A 15,810-nucleotide genomic window follows, 5' to 3' on the forward strand; every position below is an offset into this window, starting at 1 on the left:
CTAAACATTAGGGGGGAATTAAGTTTTGAGGAAAGAAAACTGGATATGTAAATTGCTCTGAAAGGCAATTAAATTACATTCCGCAGTGAATGTCATTAATTGTAGATAAATATTTAGTAAGGAAATTACGGTCCACACAAATAAATTCTTGATGCTAATTATCATGGTGTCCTTTTCCAAAATCATAATATATACATTTTAGATATGCATTTATGTCATGGAAGTGAGAGTCACTTAAGTGTTTGAATTAGCATGAGTTTGTGAGTCAGTGTTAATATTGATAAAAAAAAAATTTATGGACATTTATTTCTTTTTCTTTCTTTATGAAAGCTTTTGGAAGGCCATCCTGGTCTTGATCTGTACTTGATCTGTACTTGATCTACTGATGTTAGATAGATTACCTACGTACCACCGTGGTGACATTTTGTCAGAGAGAATTTGGACACATGGAGACCAAATACAGACTTTTTTGGAGATCTATGGGACAAAAGGAGTAGCACGGATGTAAGCCTTTAGAAAAGAGATCGGGATGACTGAGTAGAGAGTCCAGACAGGAGAATGAAAGAGAAGCTATTGGATGGTTACACAGGAAACTACATCCTGAGATCCAGCATAGAAACATGCAAAGGCCGGCACAAGGATGCATGCAAAATACTTTCTTTCTTCAAAAAGAAAAAAGAAAAAAAAAAGAAATGTCCATCTTTGCTAATACTGCATCTTTACCGTTACAATTTTAAATTATAGGATTATTTTTGGCCTCAGTTACTCTGTCCATGTTTAATTACATAGCATGGTAATGAGGGGGAAAGAGCAGCTATTTTGAGAGCTCTGTACCCTTTCAGGCTCAGTGTGCCCTCTCCCGTGATGCTGGAGTTAAAAGGAGGAAACGAAATAGAAGAAGCACAGGTGGCTGTGTTTATGGCCTTCAGGGAGATATGATTACTTCACTTGGCTGATTGCTACCCGAAGGAAGTCAGACTACAATTAAGACTGTCAGGTAAAGTACACAATTAAAGTTCATTGTAAATGCTGTCGACAAACTGGTGTTAGCCAGGAAATGTATACTGGCAAACAGCTGTGCCCTGCAACATAGAAATGTAATGTTTCCTTCTAGAACGAATCCACATTATCAAATCTGACGAGTTTTGCCTCAGTTCTGGGTCTGGACCTAGAAAGAACTTCTCATCTGATTTTGGCAATTGGCATATAATAAGAAGGTTGGAAACACACTGATTCATTAGCTTACTTTGCTCAGTTGAGAGGGTAGAGGTGGTAGAAAACATGCTTACCTTATGATATTTTCCTGTTTGCCTTCCAAATTTGTTTCTGAGCAGCAATGTTGCACTCTATCCTCTTTTTTTTGTCTTTTTTATTTTCTTTTTTAAATTAATTAATGTATTTATTTATTAAAGATTTCTGTTTCTTCCCCGCCACCGCCTCCCATTTCCCTTTCCCTCTCCCAATCAAGTCCCCCTCCCTTGTCAGCCCAAAGAGCAATCAGGGTTCCCTGCCCTGTGGGAAGTCCAAGGACCACCCACCTCCATCCAGGTCTAGTCAGGTAAGCATCCAAACTGCCTAGGCTCCCACAAAGCCAGTACGTGCAGTAGGATCAAAAACCCATTGCCATTGTTCTTGAGGTCTCAGTAGTCCTCATTGACTGCTATGTTCAGCAAGTCCTGTTTTATCTCAGGCTTTTTCAGACCCAGGCCAGCTGGCCATGGTGAGTTCCCGATAGAACATCCCCATTGTCTCAGTATGTGGGTGCACCCCTCACAGTCCTGAGTTCCTTGCTCGTGCTCTCTCTCCTTCTGCTCCTGATTTGGACCTTGAGATTTCTGTCCGGTGCTCCAATGTGGGTCTCTGTCTCTGTCTCCTTTCATCGCCTGATGAAGGTTAATATTCAGGAGGATACCTATATGTTTTTCTTTGGGTTCTCCTTATTTATCTTCTATAGGATCACGAATTATAGGATCAATGTCCTTTATTTATGGCTAGAAACCAAATATGAGTGAGTACATCCCATGTTCCTCTTTTTGGGTCTGGCTTACCTCACTCAGGATAGTGTTTTCTATTTCCATCCATTTATCTTCACCAACCCCGCAACTGACAAAGGTCTGATCTCCAAAATATATAAAGAACTCAAGAAACTAGACCGTAAAAGGCTAATCAACCCAATTATAAAATGGGGCACTGAGCTGAACAGAGAATTCTCAACAGATGAAGTTCAAATGGCCAAAAGACACTTAAGGTCATGCTCAACTTCCTTAGCGATCAGGGAAATGCAAATCAAGACAACTTTAAGATACCATCTTACACCTATCAGAATGGCAAAAAAAAAAAACACCAATTATAGCCTTTGCTGGAGAGGTTGTGGAGAAAAGGGTACACTCATCCATTGCTGGTGGGAATGCAAACTTGTGCAACCACTTTGGAAAGCAGTGTGGCGGTTCCTCAGGAAATTCGAGATCAACCTACCCCTGGACCCAGCAATACCACTCTTGGGAATATACCCAAGAGAGGCCCCATCATACAACAAAAGTATATGCTCAACTATGTTCATAGCAGCATTGTTTGTAATAGCCATAACCTGGAAACAACCTAGATGCCCTTCAATGGAAGAATGATGAAGAAAGTATGGAATATATACATATTAGAGTATTACTCAGCAGTTAAAAAACAAGGACTTCTTGAATTTTGCATGCAAATGGATGGAAATAGAAAGCACTCTATCCTCTTTACTGAAGAGTAGAACCAGTGTTCTAGCATCGGGAGTACAAAGTGTAGTAAATAGTTATTCTTTTTTTTTAAGTTGCATTTTAGTCTATCACATAGGATGCTATATATTATCAATCTCCTTAAGTATCTACTTACGCATTTATGACAAAGTTAAAAGAGTTTGTCCAGAGACAAGCAGCAATTCTGCTCTTTGATTTTATACCATAAGTAACTGTAAATATCATTTCCTCTTAATAAAGAAGTGTATTTCCTTCGCTTGCGCACATCACAACCATTATTGCCAATGGGTGTTTTTCATAGAGATCAGGGAGACAATATAATTCCTGCCCCCATGCTCCTGCTGTCCTGTACTAATGTATTTTATGTGGTCAGTCATGGAGGCAGATGCTCTGGGGAAGGGTTTTGGCATATCAATAGTGATCCAGGGTATGAGGTTGCTTTGCCTGGTAACACTGAAGAATAGAGCCTAGAACACAACTCTATCTATAAACAAGTTTTTTTGACTACTACCAAAACAATAGGCAAACATCCTACCTGGAAAAAGAGGAAGCAGAGAAATACACAGCTCTGAGTTCATAGTTATTCTTTTCTCTTACCTTTCATGGTGCATTGCTCCTTTAAAAGAATAAAGCCAATGAGAGCATCTCCTTCACACCAAGTGAAACAGGCTTGAGACTTAATGAGGGAACACAAGACATGCAAAGCTCCAATGAACTTCCTTCAGAACCTTTTGGACAGCACAAATAGTAGAGGTCTCACGTTGTTCACGTGACACTAACTCATGCCTAAATATATCCCTTACCCCTTACCAATAAGCTGTGGTTTATGGGACAGACGTCTACAGCTCAAGGTGTCTGTGTGCTCAATAGACTGACAGTGACAATGACACACACACAGATTGTGTAACCCCCTCATGCTACTCCTAATGTCTGATGGTCTAATTACATATAGTGAACTTTTAGAAGTGGTCAAACTTTCAAGAAAATCTTGGTAGTTCTTATGCAAGTGGACATTCAGTTGACTGCTCTTACATCATTTCCTTAAAGTTTTAGTTAAATCTCTAGGGTTTCTTCATTTTTACTTCCTATTGCTTGCTATCTGAAGGCATGACCACCTCCCCCATCTGCTTTTCTCCTAAGTGGATGCAATAAATTATATGCTTCATAATCAAGATGTTTCAAGTCTGTAGACTCTCATTACCTTCTGGAAATCTTGGTCTGGACATGTAAATGCTTTTAATGATGCTGCAGGCACTATATTGCAGTACAGAAGTTTTAGTGAACATTCAGAAAAGAGGGAGGAGGTACCCAGTTGTAACGGAGAGGAAAAATGAAGGGAAGCTAATATTTAATCAGCACTTACTCTAGGACAAGGATGGTGTTAAATATTCAGACAGTGAGGCTTTGAACTGGCCAGCATTTTCTAACAAACATCAAACTTAACATTCCGTTGAGTCACTGTCATTCTTCATACACATCTGAATACTTTGAAGCAAGGCAATCAGTGGATACACAGAGGTGTTTTTTTCCCCTTAGTTTTCTGTCTGACTGGTTGTCTCTCATTCCTTGCCTGTTATTCAAAGTGTTTGTCTTTACTTCTTTATGGTATCCTTGTCTCCACTGTCTTGTACAACTAAATATCCCAGACTGATGTAATTCCATATGAGGCTGGCTCCTGAGAACAGCTACTCTCATTGTTGGGTGGTTGGCCATTTCATAAGTTGTCCTTTTTAGCCATTTTCTCCTGGCACAGAGACACTCACAGATTTCAAAGATGACACCTCCCTGGGAAAGGCAGCATATGCTGCTCTGCAGGTTTGGCCACTGATCATTTTCCACTTCTTTACATGCCCAGTTCCTCCACTTGCATTCAAAATTCATCTCTCTCTCTCTCTCTCTCTCTCTCTCTCTCTGTGTGTGTGTCTCTCTCTCTGTCTCTCTCTGTCTCTCTCTGTCTCTCTCTGTCTCTCTCTCTCTCTCTCCCCCATTCTGTTGACTGAGGGGTTTCTGTCCTGCCCGGTTCCCACAGTTGTTAAGTCCCAAAGAAATCACACAGAGTTCTATATTAGTTATAAACTGATTGGCCTTGTAGCTCAGACTTCTTATTAACTCTTACAACTTATATTAGCCCATTATTCTCATCTGTCTTAGCCATGTGGCTTGGTAACTTATTTGACAATGCAGTCACAGCTTGCTTCTTCTGTGGCTGGGTCACAACTGCAGAATAAGATTTCCTCTTTCCAGAACTCTCCTGTTCTCATTGACCCACCTCTACTTCCTGCCTGGTTGTCCTGCCTATACTTCCTGCCTGGCTACTGGCCAATCAGCGTTTTCTTAAAATATAATTGACAAATCCCACAGTACCCTTCTCTCTCTTTCTCTCTCCCTTGCTTCCTCCCTGTCTTCCTCCTTCCACATTTTAAAGGTTCTTTCATTATTCTAAACCAATATATAAATTATTTTCTATTACTTTAGTGGGCAGCACTTTAAAATGCTTTTTCAAATCAATTTTATTAATATATATTTCAGTATAACTCCAAATACTTTGACCTTGTTATGGTAGACAATATTATTTTCACATATTTTCAATATCACAGGCACAGGAAGATGGAAAACAGGGCTCAGTACCTCTTTGCAGTCAATATTTTGTATATATTATTTGTTCCATTATGCTTTAAACTTTAGGAAACTCATGGCAATGTGGCTGACTTTCAGGTTGGTTCTCAGCTTTTATTCCATTCTGAACCCTGGTTAATCACTTTTGGCTTCTAATTCAAATCTGAGTCTGTTACCTAAAAGTGTGTCCCATAGGATGACTGCTGATATACTCAGATCCAAGGATTTGGTGTGAGCGTGCCTCAGCCTGGGTTACTCAATGAGACCTCTAAGTCCTCTCTCATCAAGCTGTTTCCCCTTGGTTTGTAGCTATGTTTGGGTTAATTAGATCTCTGACACTTTACCTGTCCTTTGGATATCGTATTTCTCCAATAACAGACTTTCTCCAAAGTATCGGCATAAACCTGGAAGGTTAGGTACCATGATCGTAAGCCGGTTCTTTCGACAGTTCTTTCTCCTTATTGATGGCAGTGATGGTGCCTAGGGGTGGAGAGGCACACGGCTCTTTCTACAGTCTTTTCTCAGTAGGTTTTGGATCTGATTGTTTTGTCTTCTTTTCCTTTCTTTCAAGTCTGTAGACTCTCATTACCTTCTGGAAATCTTGGTCTGGACATGTAAATGCTTTTAATGATGCTGCAGGTGCTATATCTAACTTTGGTAAAGACCTAGGTTTCCAGTTGGGCAAGTCGATGACTTGTCTAAGAGATAACTGCTCAAAGTAGGATAAGCCCTAGGAAGAAAAACTCATTTTAAGCTCTGTTAATGAGATTTGAGGGACAATTAACCTTTTAATGAGAAAATATATTTTCCCTTTACAGATTACCACCTCTTACTACATTCCTCACAAGGCACCACGATCTGCTGGCCAGAACCTAAGTATGATATTATTGTTCCTTGGGTTTCTTTACTCTTTACCCAAAGTTCCTGCAATATAGTGATTGTTCACCATTGGGTGGACCTCCATGCAGATTTAACTCAAAAAACATGGCTTTTCCTCTCTCTCCTCTCCATCTTTCTTCTGGAAGTATCTGCAGAGATTTACATCTCTACTCTGAGGCTTTTCTTTTAAACTTTAGTGGAATTACCCTGAAGCTTTGATTTGTGCCAGTTCTTAAATTATTTCATTAATTAAACTAAAATAACTGATAAGGGACCTTGATTGCCACAGTGTCTATGGCCACTCTACTAGACCTCCCAAGAATTTCTGGTAACAGGGGATGGGTTTGAGACTAAGAACCAGGCAGTTAGTACTTTTGAATGATGACTGTGTGGACTTGTTCATGCTTTTTATTCTTTTGAAATTTTGCTTCCTTATTTATGAGACAAGGATAGAAATGTCTATGTTAACATCCTACCCTGGGGTTGATTAATTGAAATAATGTAGATGTGACACTTAACAGAGGAGCAGTGGTTTTGCTTTGTCCACACTCTTACTTTTACCCAGTTATTTGTTACCTTTTACATTCTGCAAATATTTATTGCCCCAGACACCTTACAAGATGCTGTGTCTATAAACACAAAAAATATACAGCTCTTGCCCTTGGTGAACTCATGATCTGGCAGGCAACACAGATAAGTAAATCCTGCAATTACAGTTCAATAAGTTAAGTGCCACATTCGAGGGGCAGGTAGGTACTTTACCTGTCATGTTTCCATCATGTTATATTTTCTTCTGGGAGGGCATTATTCCTTCTTTTTAGCCAAATACTGTGATCAAGAATAGGCTGCTTCATCTGCACCTGCTCAGCCCAGGTACTACAGACATGCAGTAGCAGAGGTGGGGATATCAGTGAAAGGCCGAACTCCAACCTCTATGTGGTTCTTACCTCAAGAGTCATTTTTCTCTCTGTACACAGTTCTTCTCTAGCAATGTTTTCTAGTAATGCTCTGGCCTCTGTGTTTGGGTGCTGGAGAAAATGGAAACACAAAGACCTGTGTTTTTAAACTTTTTTCATCTCTGTTGTCATATTTGGCCTTGTCCATCACCTTCCTGATGAACTAAAATCTGGAGAGCAGGTATTTGTTTTAGATGAGAACTTTGTTTGGTACCAGGTCTAGAGTGGGCTCAGGGCTTTCAGGCTTCTTGTGTCTGTTCTTCCCATGGTCTAACATAGTAGTGCTATAGACAGTGAATCCCCCAAAGTAGCATCCTAACTAGAAATAACAAACACCACCTAGATGATTTAGTAGTAAAAGTCGAAGAAGTTCAAAGCTTCCACGTACTGTTGGTCCTTTGAACCTTCTGACGACACAGGGACCTAAATCCTTTTATTCCCATTTTACAAATCGACTCATGGCAGTACTACGTAGTGGTCCAAGACCACACTCTGGTATCTGGAAGAGGAAGGAGTGGGATAGACTGTCTACTGAACCTCTCCATCTAAGCCTCTCTCTGTCATTTCCTCAATGACTGTATCATTTCTAAGAACTCCAAAGTCAAATAAGCTGTTTGATTTAACCCTACTGTTTGATTAACATCCCCAAACTCAGAAGGCAAGTCCATAAATCCTTCCTTTATAAGCAAGTCCTCAAACAACATCAGTGTTCTACTTTGCTTTTCTGTTGCTGTGATAGATACCATGATTAGTGGAGGAGAGGCTTAGGTCACAAGGCTACAAACCCTTCATTGAGAAAACTCACGGCAGCAGAAACTTAGACAGGAACTGAAGCAGCTACCATGGAGGAATGCTGCCTTACTCATAGGCTTATGCTCAGTTAGCTTTCTTATGCATTCCAGACCCACCTGCCTAGGGGTTGGCCACCAACAGTGGGTTAGCCAATCATCAGTTAAAATAATCTCTCACAGCTATGGGCACAGATCCATGTGATCGAGGCAGCTGTGGGTTCCCTCTTCCCCGGTGAATCTAGAATGTGTCAAGTCAAACGTAGAAACTAAATATCAGACAGAGCTTTCCTGCTCAAAACAAAGAAGTGGAATAAGTGTTTTGACTGGTACCGGCTAGACTGTCATGGCTTTCGTTATTGCAGAGGTTCTTATAGTTCATAGGTTTGTGTGCGTTGTCAAGTGTGTGTCCTGTGTACTTGAAAAAAGACCAAGAGAAACAGCCACACCCTGACACTGAATAAATCACCTCCTCTGGGAAGCTTCAGTTTTGTTTCATTCCCTAAATTAGTGGTTCTAATATCTGCCCTTGAATTCCATCAATTTTATACCAGTCCATTTCCCCCCTGAGGTGTCTTATGAACATCTTTTAGCAAGCTCCTAAAGATGCTTCAAGGCCCACATAGAATTTTTTTCTGCCACTTTAACTTTTTTCCATTGATAGGAAAATGTATTCAAGGTGATCTGAGTGTTTCCCCAACATTGTCTATCTACAAGTTTTGTTACAATACACAGTGCTGATTAGTTTACAGAGCCTCTCATTATCCTAGGCAGATGGGTTAGAGAGATGGCACACTGATAAAGAGCACTTCTCGCTCTTTTAAAGGTCATGGGTTAAATTCCTAGCACCCCACATGTCAGCTCACAACTGTCTGATGCCACCTTCTGGTGTCCAGATGTACATGCAGATAAGGCACACACATACATAAAATACATAAATATAAAATACGTAAATATCCCAGGCAGAAACCACCAGTCACTATCCACTCACCAATATCCAGAATAGAACTGGAATCTTAGCATTTAGTAAAGCTCCGGACTTTGTGTGTTTTTCTGGCCATCTCATCATTTGTCATTATTCTCTTGTTTTCTCCTGGGTTCATAATGTAGGCACCTGATGCTAAGGTTTATATTTATCTTTTGTGCTCCTCCTTCCTAAATAGCTGAACTCAGTTCTGGGAACTTGGCACATATATAGGCTATGATTATGAGACATAGGCAAGAGAATACAGGCATATTCAAATTGATCATATCAAACTCTTGGTTCTTATGAGCCTAGCTTGGTTCAGATCTTCCGACAGTAAAGATCATGATGAGGTTCTCTATAATACCAACTACTCTGAGACAGTAAGGAATACCAACTACTCTGAGAACCATTCTTAAGCAAAATCTATATGTGGTAGAGTACCATATCCATAGGTGTTTCTGCATTTTTGCATATCTTCTGACATACACTTATACCTGTTTTATCAAGGTGAGTCACTCTTCAAACACCCAGGGTCTGGTAAGGATACAGTATTTATTTAATCTTTTTTACCACATCAAAAGAATTCATTAGATACCTACTAATGACTGAAACTACCCCCAAGGAATTTGAATACATCAGTGAATAAGAACCATTAAATTGCAATGCACACAGTTTGAGAGTCCAATGATGGGGAATGTGGGTAGTAATGAGCACATGCAATAATTAAATACATGTTGTAGGATATTAGAACAAGATCAGGGTAAAAAGAAAGGGATCAAGAAGAGGTAACAGGATAGGAACAAATGCAAGTGTTAGTTTAGTGGTCAGAATTGAAATCCTTGTGAAGATAACATCTGCCCAAACACTTGAAGGCGCTAAGGGATTTGACAGGGCGCACTCATGGAGAATAGAGGCTCGAGCCATACAGCACAGGTGTAGTTTTAACCGATGTAACAGATTTCTATAATTATACGCTCTCCCCTTTCTCTCCCTCTGAAATTTCTCCAACACTTTGAAAGATGAGTTAAATTAACAGGTTTGAAATGGTGGAGCCTGTCATGATTGATAGTAAACCTCTCCAGGATGGATGTACAGCCTGCGACAGCAATGAGGCTTAACCCAGGCGATTGATACAGATTTGAACAGGCAAGAACTCAAAAACTGTCATAGTTATTAACACATCCAGCTTAAGGAGGGCAGTTTCCATGTGGAAATCTGTTCAGGCTTGCCTGTCCTAATCTACCTTGACAAGGGACCTTTGAACTCGGCAAGGGCCATGAAAGGCAAGCAGCAGAAGCCTGTACTAACAGGTCTTGAGCCTAGGTTAACCCCTTCTACAAACAATTAGGGAGTCTAACTTTGGTCAGAGGTGTGAGTTTTACTGTGGCAGACAATTAGTGCAAGTCTTCTGCCATGATGATTTAGTCACGGCCAGAGATTTCCCTGCCTGGGTGTACATTATGTGTAAAGCCTATATGTTTTGGTTAGAATGTGCAACCAATAGGTATAAGTTCTAGTCACAGTAACTTTAATTGTTCCTAAAAATGTAAGAAACAAGATATAAGGAAGGCAACATGAGGACCTGAGGCAACAATAGGATCTTCATATAAGATGTGAGGAAGTTACTAAAGAGAGGAAGGAAAGCACGAAGCTTTCCGGCATCCTTCCAGGCTAGAATAAGTGATTAGGAAGAGAAGAATGTGAAAACCTAGTAAAGGTGGAAATTGGAATAGTTTAAAATACCTCCCAAATGCCTGCTAAGTTTTTCTCTGAGTCTGTTTGCGGCAGCATTGGCTGTGCCGACAGAAATAGTGTTCTCTCCTCTAGTAGAAACAGGTTATTTGTCTTCAGAGCTCCCATGAGGTCTCAAGGCCATCTATTCAACATGATCTAAAGTTCAGTCATGTCCTGGGATCCTGCTTCCTTGTCTCTGATGGTGGAACCCTTCTCAGAACAGGGACAGTTGTTTGTATACTTGTCATGACTTCTCTGTAAAGGCAATAGGATGCATGTGTGCGTACATATATATCTCTCATCACTGTTACCCCATGGATGACTGTCTCCCAAAGCTGTGACCTCTAAACTAAGACAACTGATAATCTCCTAAGCAAGCAAACATAGAAACCTATTCAGGGATAGTGATTCTTTAGAACAAAGATAACCCAAGTTGATAAGTAACTTTTTCTTTTGAAGGGAAAAACCAACAAGCAAACAAAAAGCCCTGAAAACAGACGTGGAAATATGCCTGAAGCTCTATGCACGTGAGCGGTCTAAAGTGAACGGAAGCCATTCCCAGGTCTAGGAACCTAATAGTAGCTTCTAAATTTCCTACATTACAAAGTGAGGTGCTTTGAATAACAGTGGACCTCATAGGCTCATACATTTGAATGCATATTTCACAGGGAGTGAGTGGCTCTATTTGAAAAGGATTAGGAGGTGTTTCCTTGTTGGAGAAAGTTGGCCAATCCTGTTGAACTTGATTTCAAAAGCATACTCCAGTCTCAGGTCTCTCTCTTGGCCAGTGGATCAGGATGTACCTCTCAGTTACTTCTCCAGCACCATGCATGCGGCCGTTCTCCCTACCATGAGAATATTGGGCCTAGTCTCTGAAATTTTACACAAGCTCCAAATGAAATGTTTTTTTAAAAATAAGAGTTGCCTTTGTCATGGTGTCTCTTCACAGCAATAGAACAATGGCTAAGACATTGGTCAAAGCCATCTCGAGTCAAAGGACACACATTTAAGTTAGACAGGAAATATGAATATGAGTCTCATTGCACATAATCACAATGTAGTTTGTGTACTTGAAATATGTACTTGAAAATTAGAGAAGTTTGAGATTCTTCACAGAAAAATATGAAGTACTACATATGTTCTGTAGTTATATTTAGCCAACACACAATGTTATATATGCACGTTATACATCCTGTTCTATGCCATAAATATATATAATTTATATTTGTTAACTTAAAATATATGCAACAAAGAATTTCTAATTAAGTACTGTTTAGCAAGTTGACAAGATAAAACAACATTAGTGTATATTTCCAATAAAATTTTCCCCTTTGTTTCAGAGAAGTGTTCCTAATGTCCAGAAAAGAATCAACTTTTTAATCTCCAATCACATACACATTAATTTTCATCTTTAAAATGAAAATTGTCTCTGCTGGCCAAGCACTGGACTGAAATCTCAAGGTCCAAATCAGGAGCAAAAGGAGAGAGAGCAAGAGCAAGGAACTCAGGACCGCAAGGGGTGCACCCACACACTGAGACAATGGGGATGTTCTATCGGGAACTCACCAAGGCCAGCTGGCCTGGGTCTGAAAAAGCCTGGGATAAAACCGAACTCGCTGAACATAGCGGACAATGAGGACTACTGAGAACTCAAGAACAATGGCAATGGGTTTTTGATCCTACTGCACATACTGGCTTTGTGGGAGCCTAGGCAGTTTGGATGCTCACCTTACTAGACCTGGATGGAGGTGGGTGGTCCTTGGACTTTCCACAGGGCAGGGAACCCTGATTGCTCTTCGAGCTGATGAGGGAGGGGGACTTGATTGGGGGAGGGGGAGGGAAATGGGAGGCAGTGGCGGGGAGGAGGCAGAAATCTTTAATAAATAAATAAATAAATAAATAAATAAATAAATAAATAAATAAATAAATAAAATGAAAATTGTTTTACCAAAGAAAAAAATTAATAGGTCTAATGAATAGCTCTAATCCATCTCCCAAGTAAGACAATTTATCTTTCAGAAATCTTTGGAGAGCTTTTGTTCTTTACAGAATTTCAAGGACATTTTCATGTTTACTGTGCCTCCAGCGCAGGCCATTATGGTGACTTTTCTTGAACTTTACTGACATGGAAGAAGTGACTCTGACCCTCCTTTCAGGTGCTATGGGAGTAGCGAGTGTGCCTATAAGATGAGGCATTTAAACAGAAATATTTTGTGGGGAGAGCAGAACTGTTTTAACCGGGAATCTCCCAGGAAGTCTGGGTTCTTTGGTCACTTAAAGGAAAATGCTTTTGCTCTGATTGCTGCAGCAATCTGGAGCCTTGAGATGCATCTTTGCATTACAGAATACTACGGCGAGAGAAAAACTGCCATGGACATGCCCACGGAGCCACAATGCCCGCCACTTTTTTCTTTTCTTTATTCCTCTCCAGGATTGAGCGGCGTCTCGCTCACGTGACCCGCGGCATCTCTGTTGTTTTAATCTTTACCTTATGCTTATGCTGCACTCTGTTTCTTTAGAGTCTAAACTTCAGCTGAAGCTTGTGAGTTGACATTTGTTTTGGAGTACTTTGCCTTTTAAAAGTGGGTTTTTTTTTTTTTAAGGTTGCAAGTGCACATAGACATTTAGACTTATTAGCAGGTGTGTCCTTAAAACGCTTTTCTGTGATATTTCTGGGGTGACATCGAAAATGTTTATTCATCAAAGATAGGGCAACTGCAACAGAGCAAAGAAGCGATTCCATTTACTCTAGCTTCATGAACCATTGTGTGTATTGGGGTTAACTACAGAAACATGTTTGAATCAAAGGCAGCCAGAACAGTGAAATGCCTACCCCAACATGGTTGAAGACTAACAAGAGAAAGTTGCTTCCAAAGACTCTCCTTGCACAAGCTGGACAGTGGTGGCACATTCCTTTACTCCCAGCAATCGGGAAGCCGAGGCAGGCAGATCTCTGTGAGTTTGAGGTCAGCCTGGTCTACAAGAGGTAGTTCCATGACAGGCTTCAAAGCTACAGAGAAACTCTGTCTGGAAACACCCTCCCCCCCAAAAAAAGGAAAAAGAATCTCCTTGTACAACTTGTACAAGGCTCTGCCTGTGACACTTGTAGTGGGAGCTGCATGCAGGCCTGCTTTTCGTCCTGCCTGGCTCCCGTACAGCTAGCTTTACACCCGAAATAACAACATACAAAATGTATTCATTTAAACACTGCCTGGCCCATTAGCTCCAGTCCCTTATTGGCTAACTATCACATATTGATCTAACTCTTTTCTATTATCTGTACAGCACCACAAAGTGGTGACTTACTGGGAAGGATTCTAGCCTACGTCCATCTTGGATTGGAGCTCCATCACGTCTGCCTCATTGCCTTCTACCCAAAATCCTGTTCTATTTACTCTGCCTACCAAATTTTCTGTCCTATCAATGATGTAGATGGGTCTTTTATCTGAGACTCTCTTCAGGAGTAATTGTTTACTGCTTTTATAAGCTTGGGAGGAAACCTGTGAGTGCTGTAAGTTTCAGGGATTTCCTGAGTTTTATAAACTTCTGTGTTCCCTCCCAGAGGAAAATATTTTAATTCAGAAATACATGCATAGCTTTGAAGAATTCCTAGACAGTAGCAATTGATCAGTCTTCATGGACCACTACCCACTGACTATGTTTTCCTTCGGATCCTTACTGTTTGATAATCATAGATATTCCTGGATAATCGATTCTTAAAAGACAGAGACAATCTGTAAATTAGCTATTATTAATTCATTATGATTATATTTATGGTCAATAGGAAATGGAATGCTTATGAGACACAGATGTTTTGATGTATGTAAATATTATACCATGATTAAATGAATTTAATTATCATAGAAATCACTTTACTTACTTATTTCTTTTATAATGAGACATTTGAAATTTCCTCAGTTTAAAATATGCACTGCATCCCACAGGTCAGGGAATCCTAAGTGCTCTTTGGGCTGAGGAGGGAGGGGGACTTGATTGGGGGAGGGGGAGGGAAATGGGAGGCGGTGGTGGGGAAGAGACAGAAATCTTTAATAAATAAATAAATTAAAAAAAATATGCACTGCATTATTGTGGCTAAAGACACCCTGCTAGACAATCAGTCTTAGCCTCATTCCTTATATGTATCTAAGACTTTTTACATTTGGTGACCAATTTTATTCTTTCTCTCTCCACTCTTGATCTAATTTTAATCCAATGCTATTTTGGGCTTTATTAATTCCTACATAAATAAGATCAGGCAGTAATTTTGTTTTTAGAGTTGTCTTTTGTTCACTGAGTCTCACTATGTAACCTTGGCTGGCCTGGAACTTTACTGATGTAGGTCAGATTGGTCTTGATTTTGTAGCTCTCTAAACTTGTCTTAAGGACTGGGGTTACAGGTATGTATTGCCATGAGTAAATCACATGCAAAATTTTCCTTTTCCACGTGACTTCTGGAGTTATTTAAAGAATAAGCCATGATGTCATCATATAGAAACTGGTACAATAATAATCAAGCTTAGAAGTCTTTTTCAGGGCGAAGGTTCTGCTTCACTGAAAACTATCAAGATCCTTGCATAGAAGTGAAAATGTAGATTTAGACAGGGGAATTGTCAATGTTGAACTTGTCACTGAATTAGAATTAGCCTGCACTCACAATGTAAAGATTCTTTTGCTAAGAGAAGGTCCTGGCACTCAGTGAGCGCTAAATAAAGGTCTGTTGAAGGACTAGATGGGTAAATTCTGTGTCAAGAGAAGAGAAATGAAAGGCTGTGCAGTTTAAAGCCATCTCCACAGTGCCTCCTTAGAAAAGAGGAGATTTCTCGTCACCGGAAGGAGGTAGGACTATGCAGGATGATAACTTATCACAGATAATGGAGTGGAGGGAAAGCAGGTGACATATGAGGTTTTCCATGACTAAAAAAAAAAATAGGTGACTTTGGTACATTTTGATTTTTGACTTTTAAATCTGGATCTTATAAATGTAACTAAATTATTCCCTCAGAGGCATTTATCCAAAGAAATTTTTTATACAATGACTTTGTAAACCTTTTCATTATGTTCACCCTCCTCCACTTCCTCCTCTCTCTCTCTTTCTCTCATCTCCCTCCACACACATACACACACACTATATATAT

This window comes from Microtus ochrogaster, linkage group LG3 (assembly GCF_000317375.1).
Source record: "Microtus ochrogaster isolate Prairie Vole_2 linkage group LG3, MicOch1.0, whole genome shotgun sequence".
In the NCBI taxonomy this organism is placed as follows: domain Eukaryota; kingdom Metazoa; phylum Chordata; class Mammalia; order Rodentia; family Cricetidae; genus Microtus; species Microtus ochrogaster.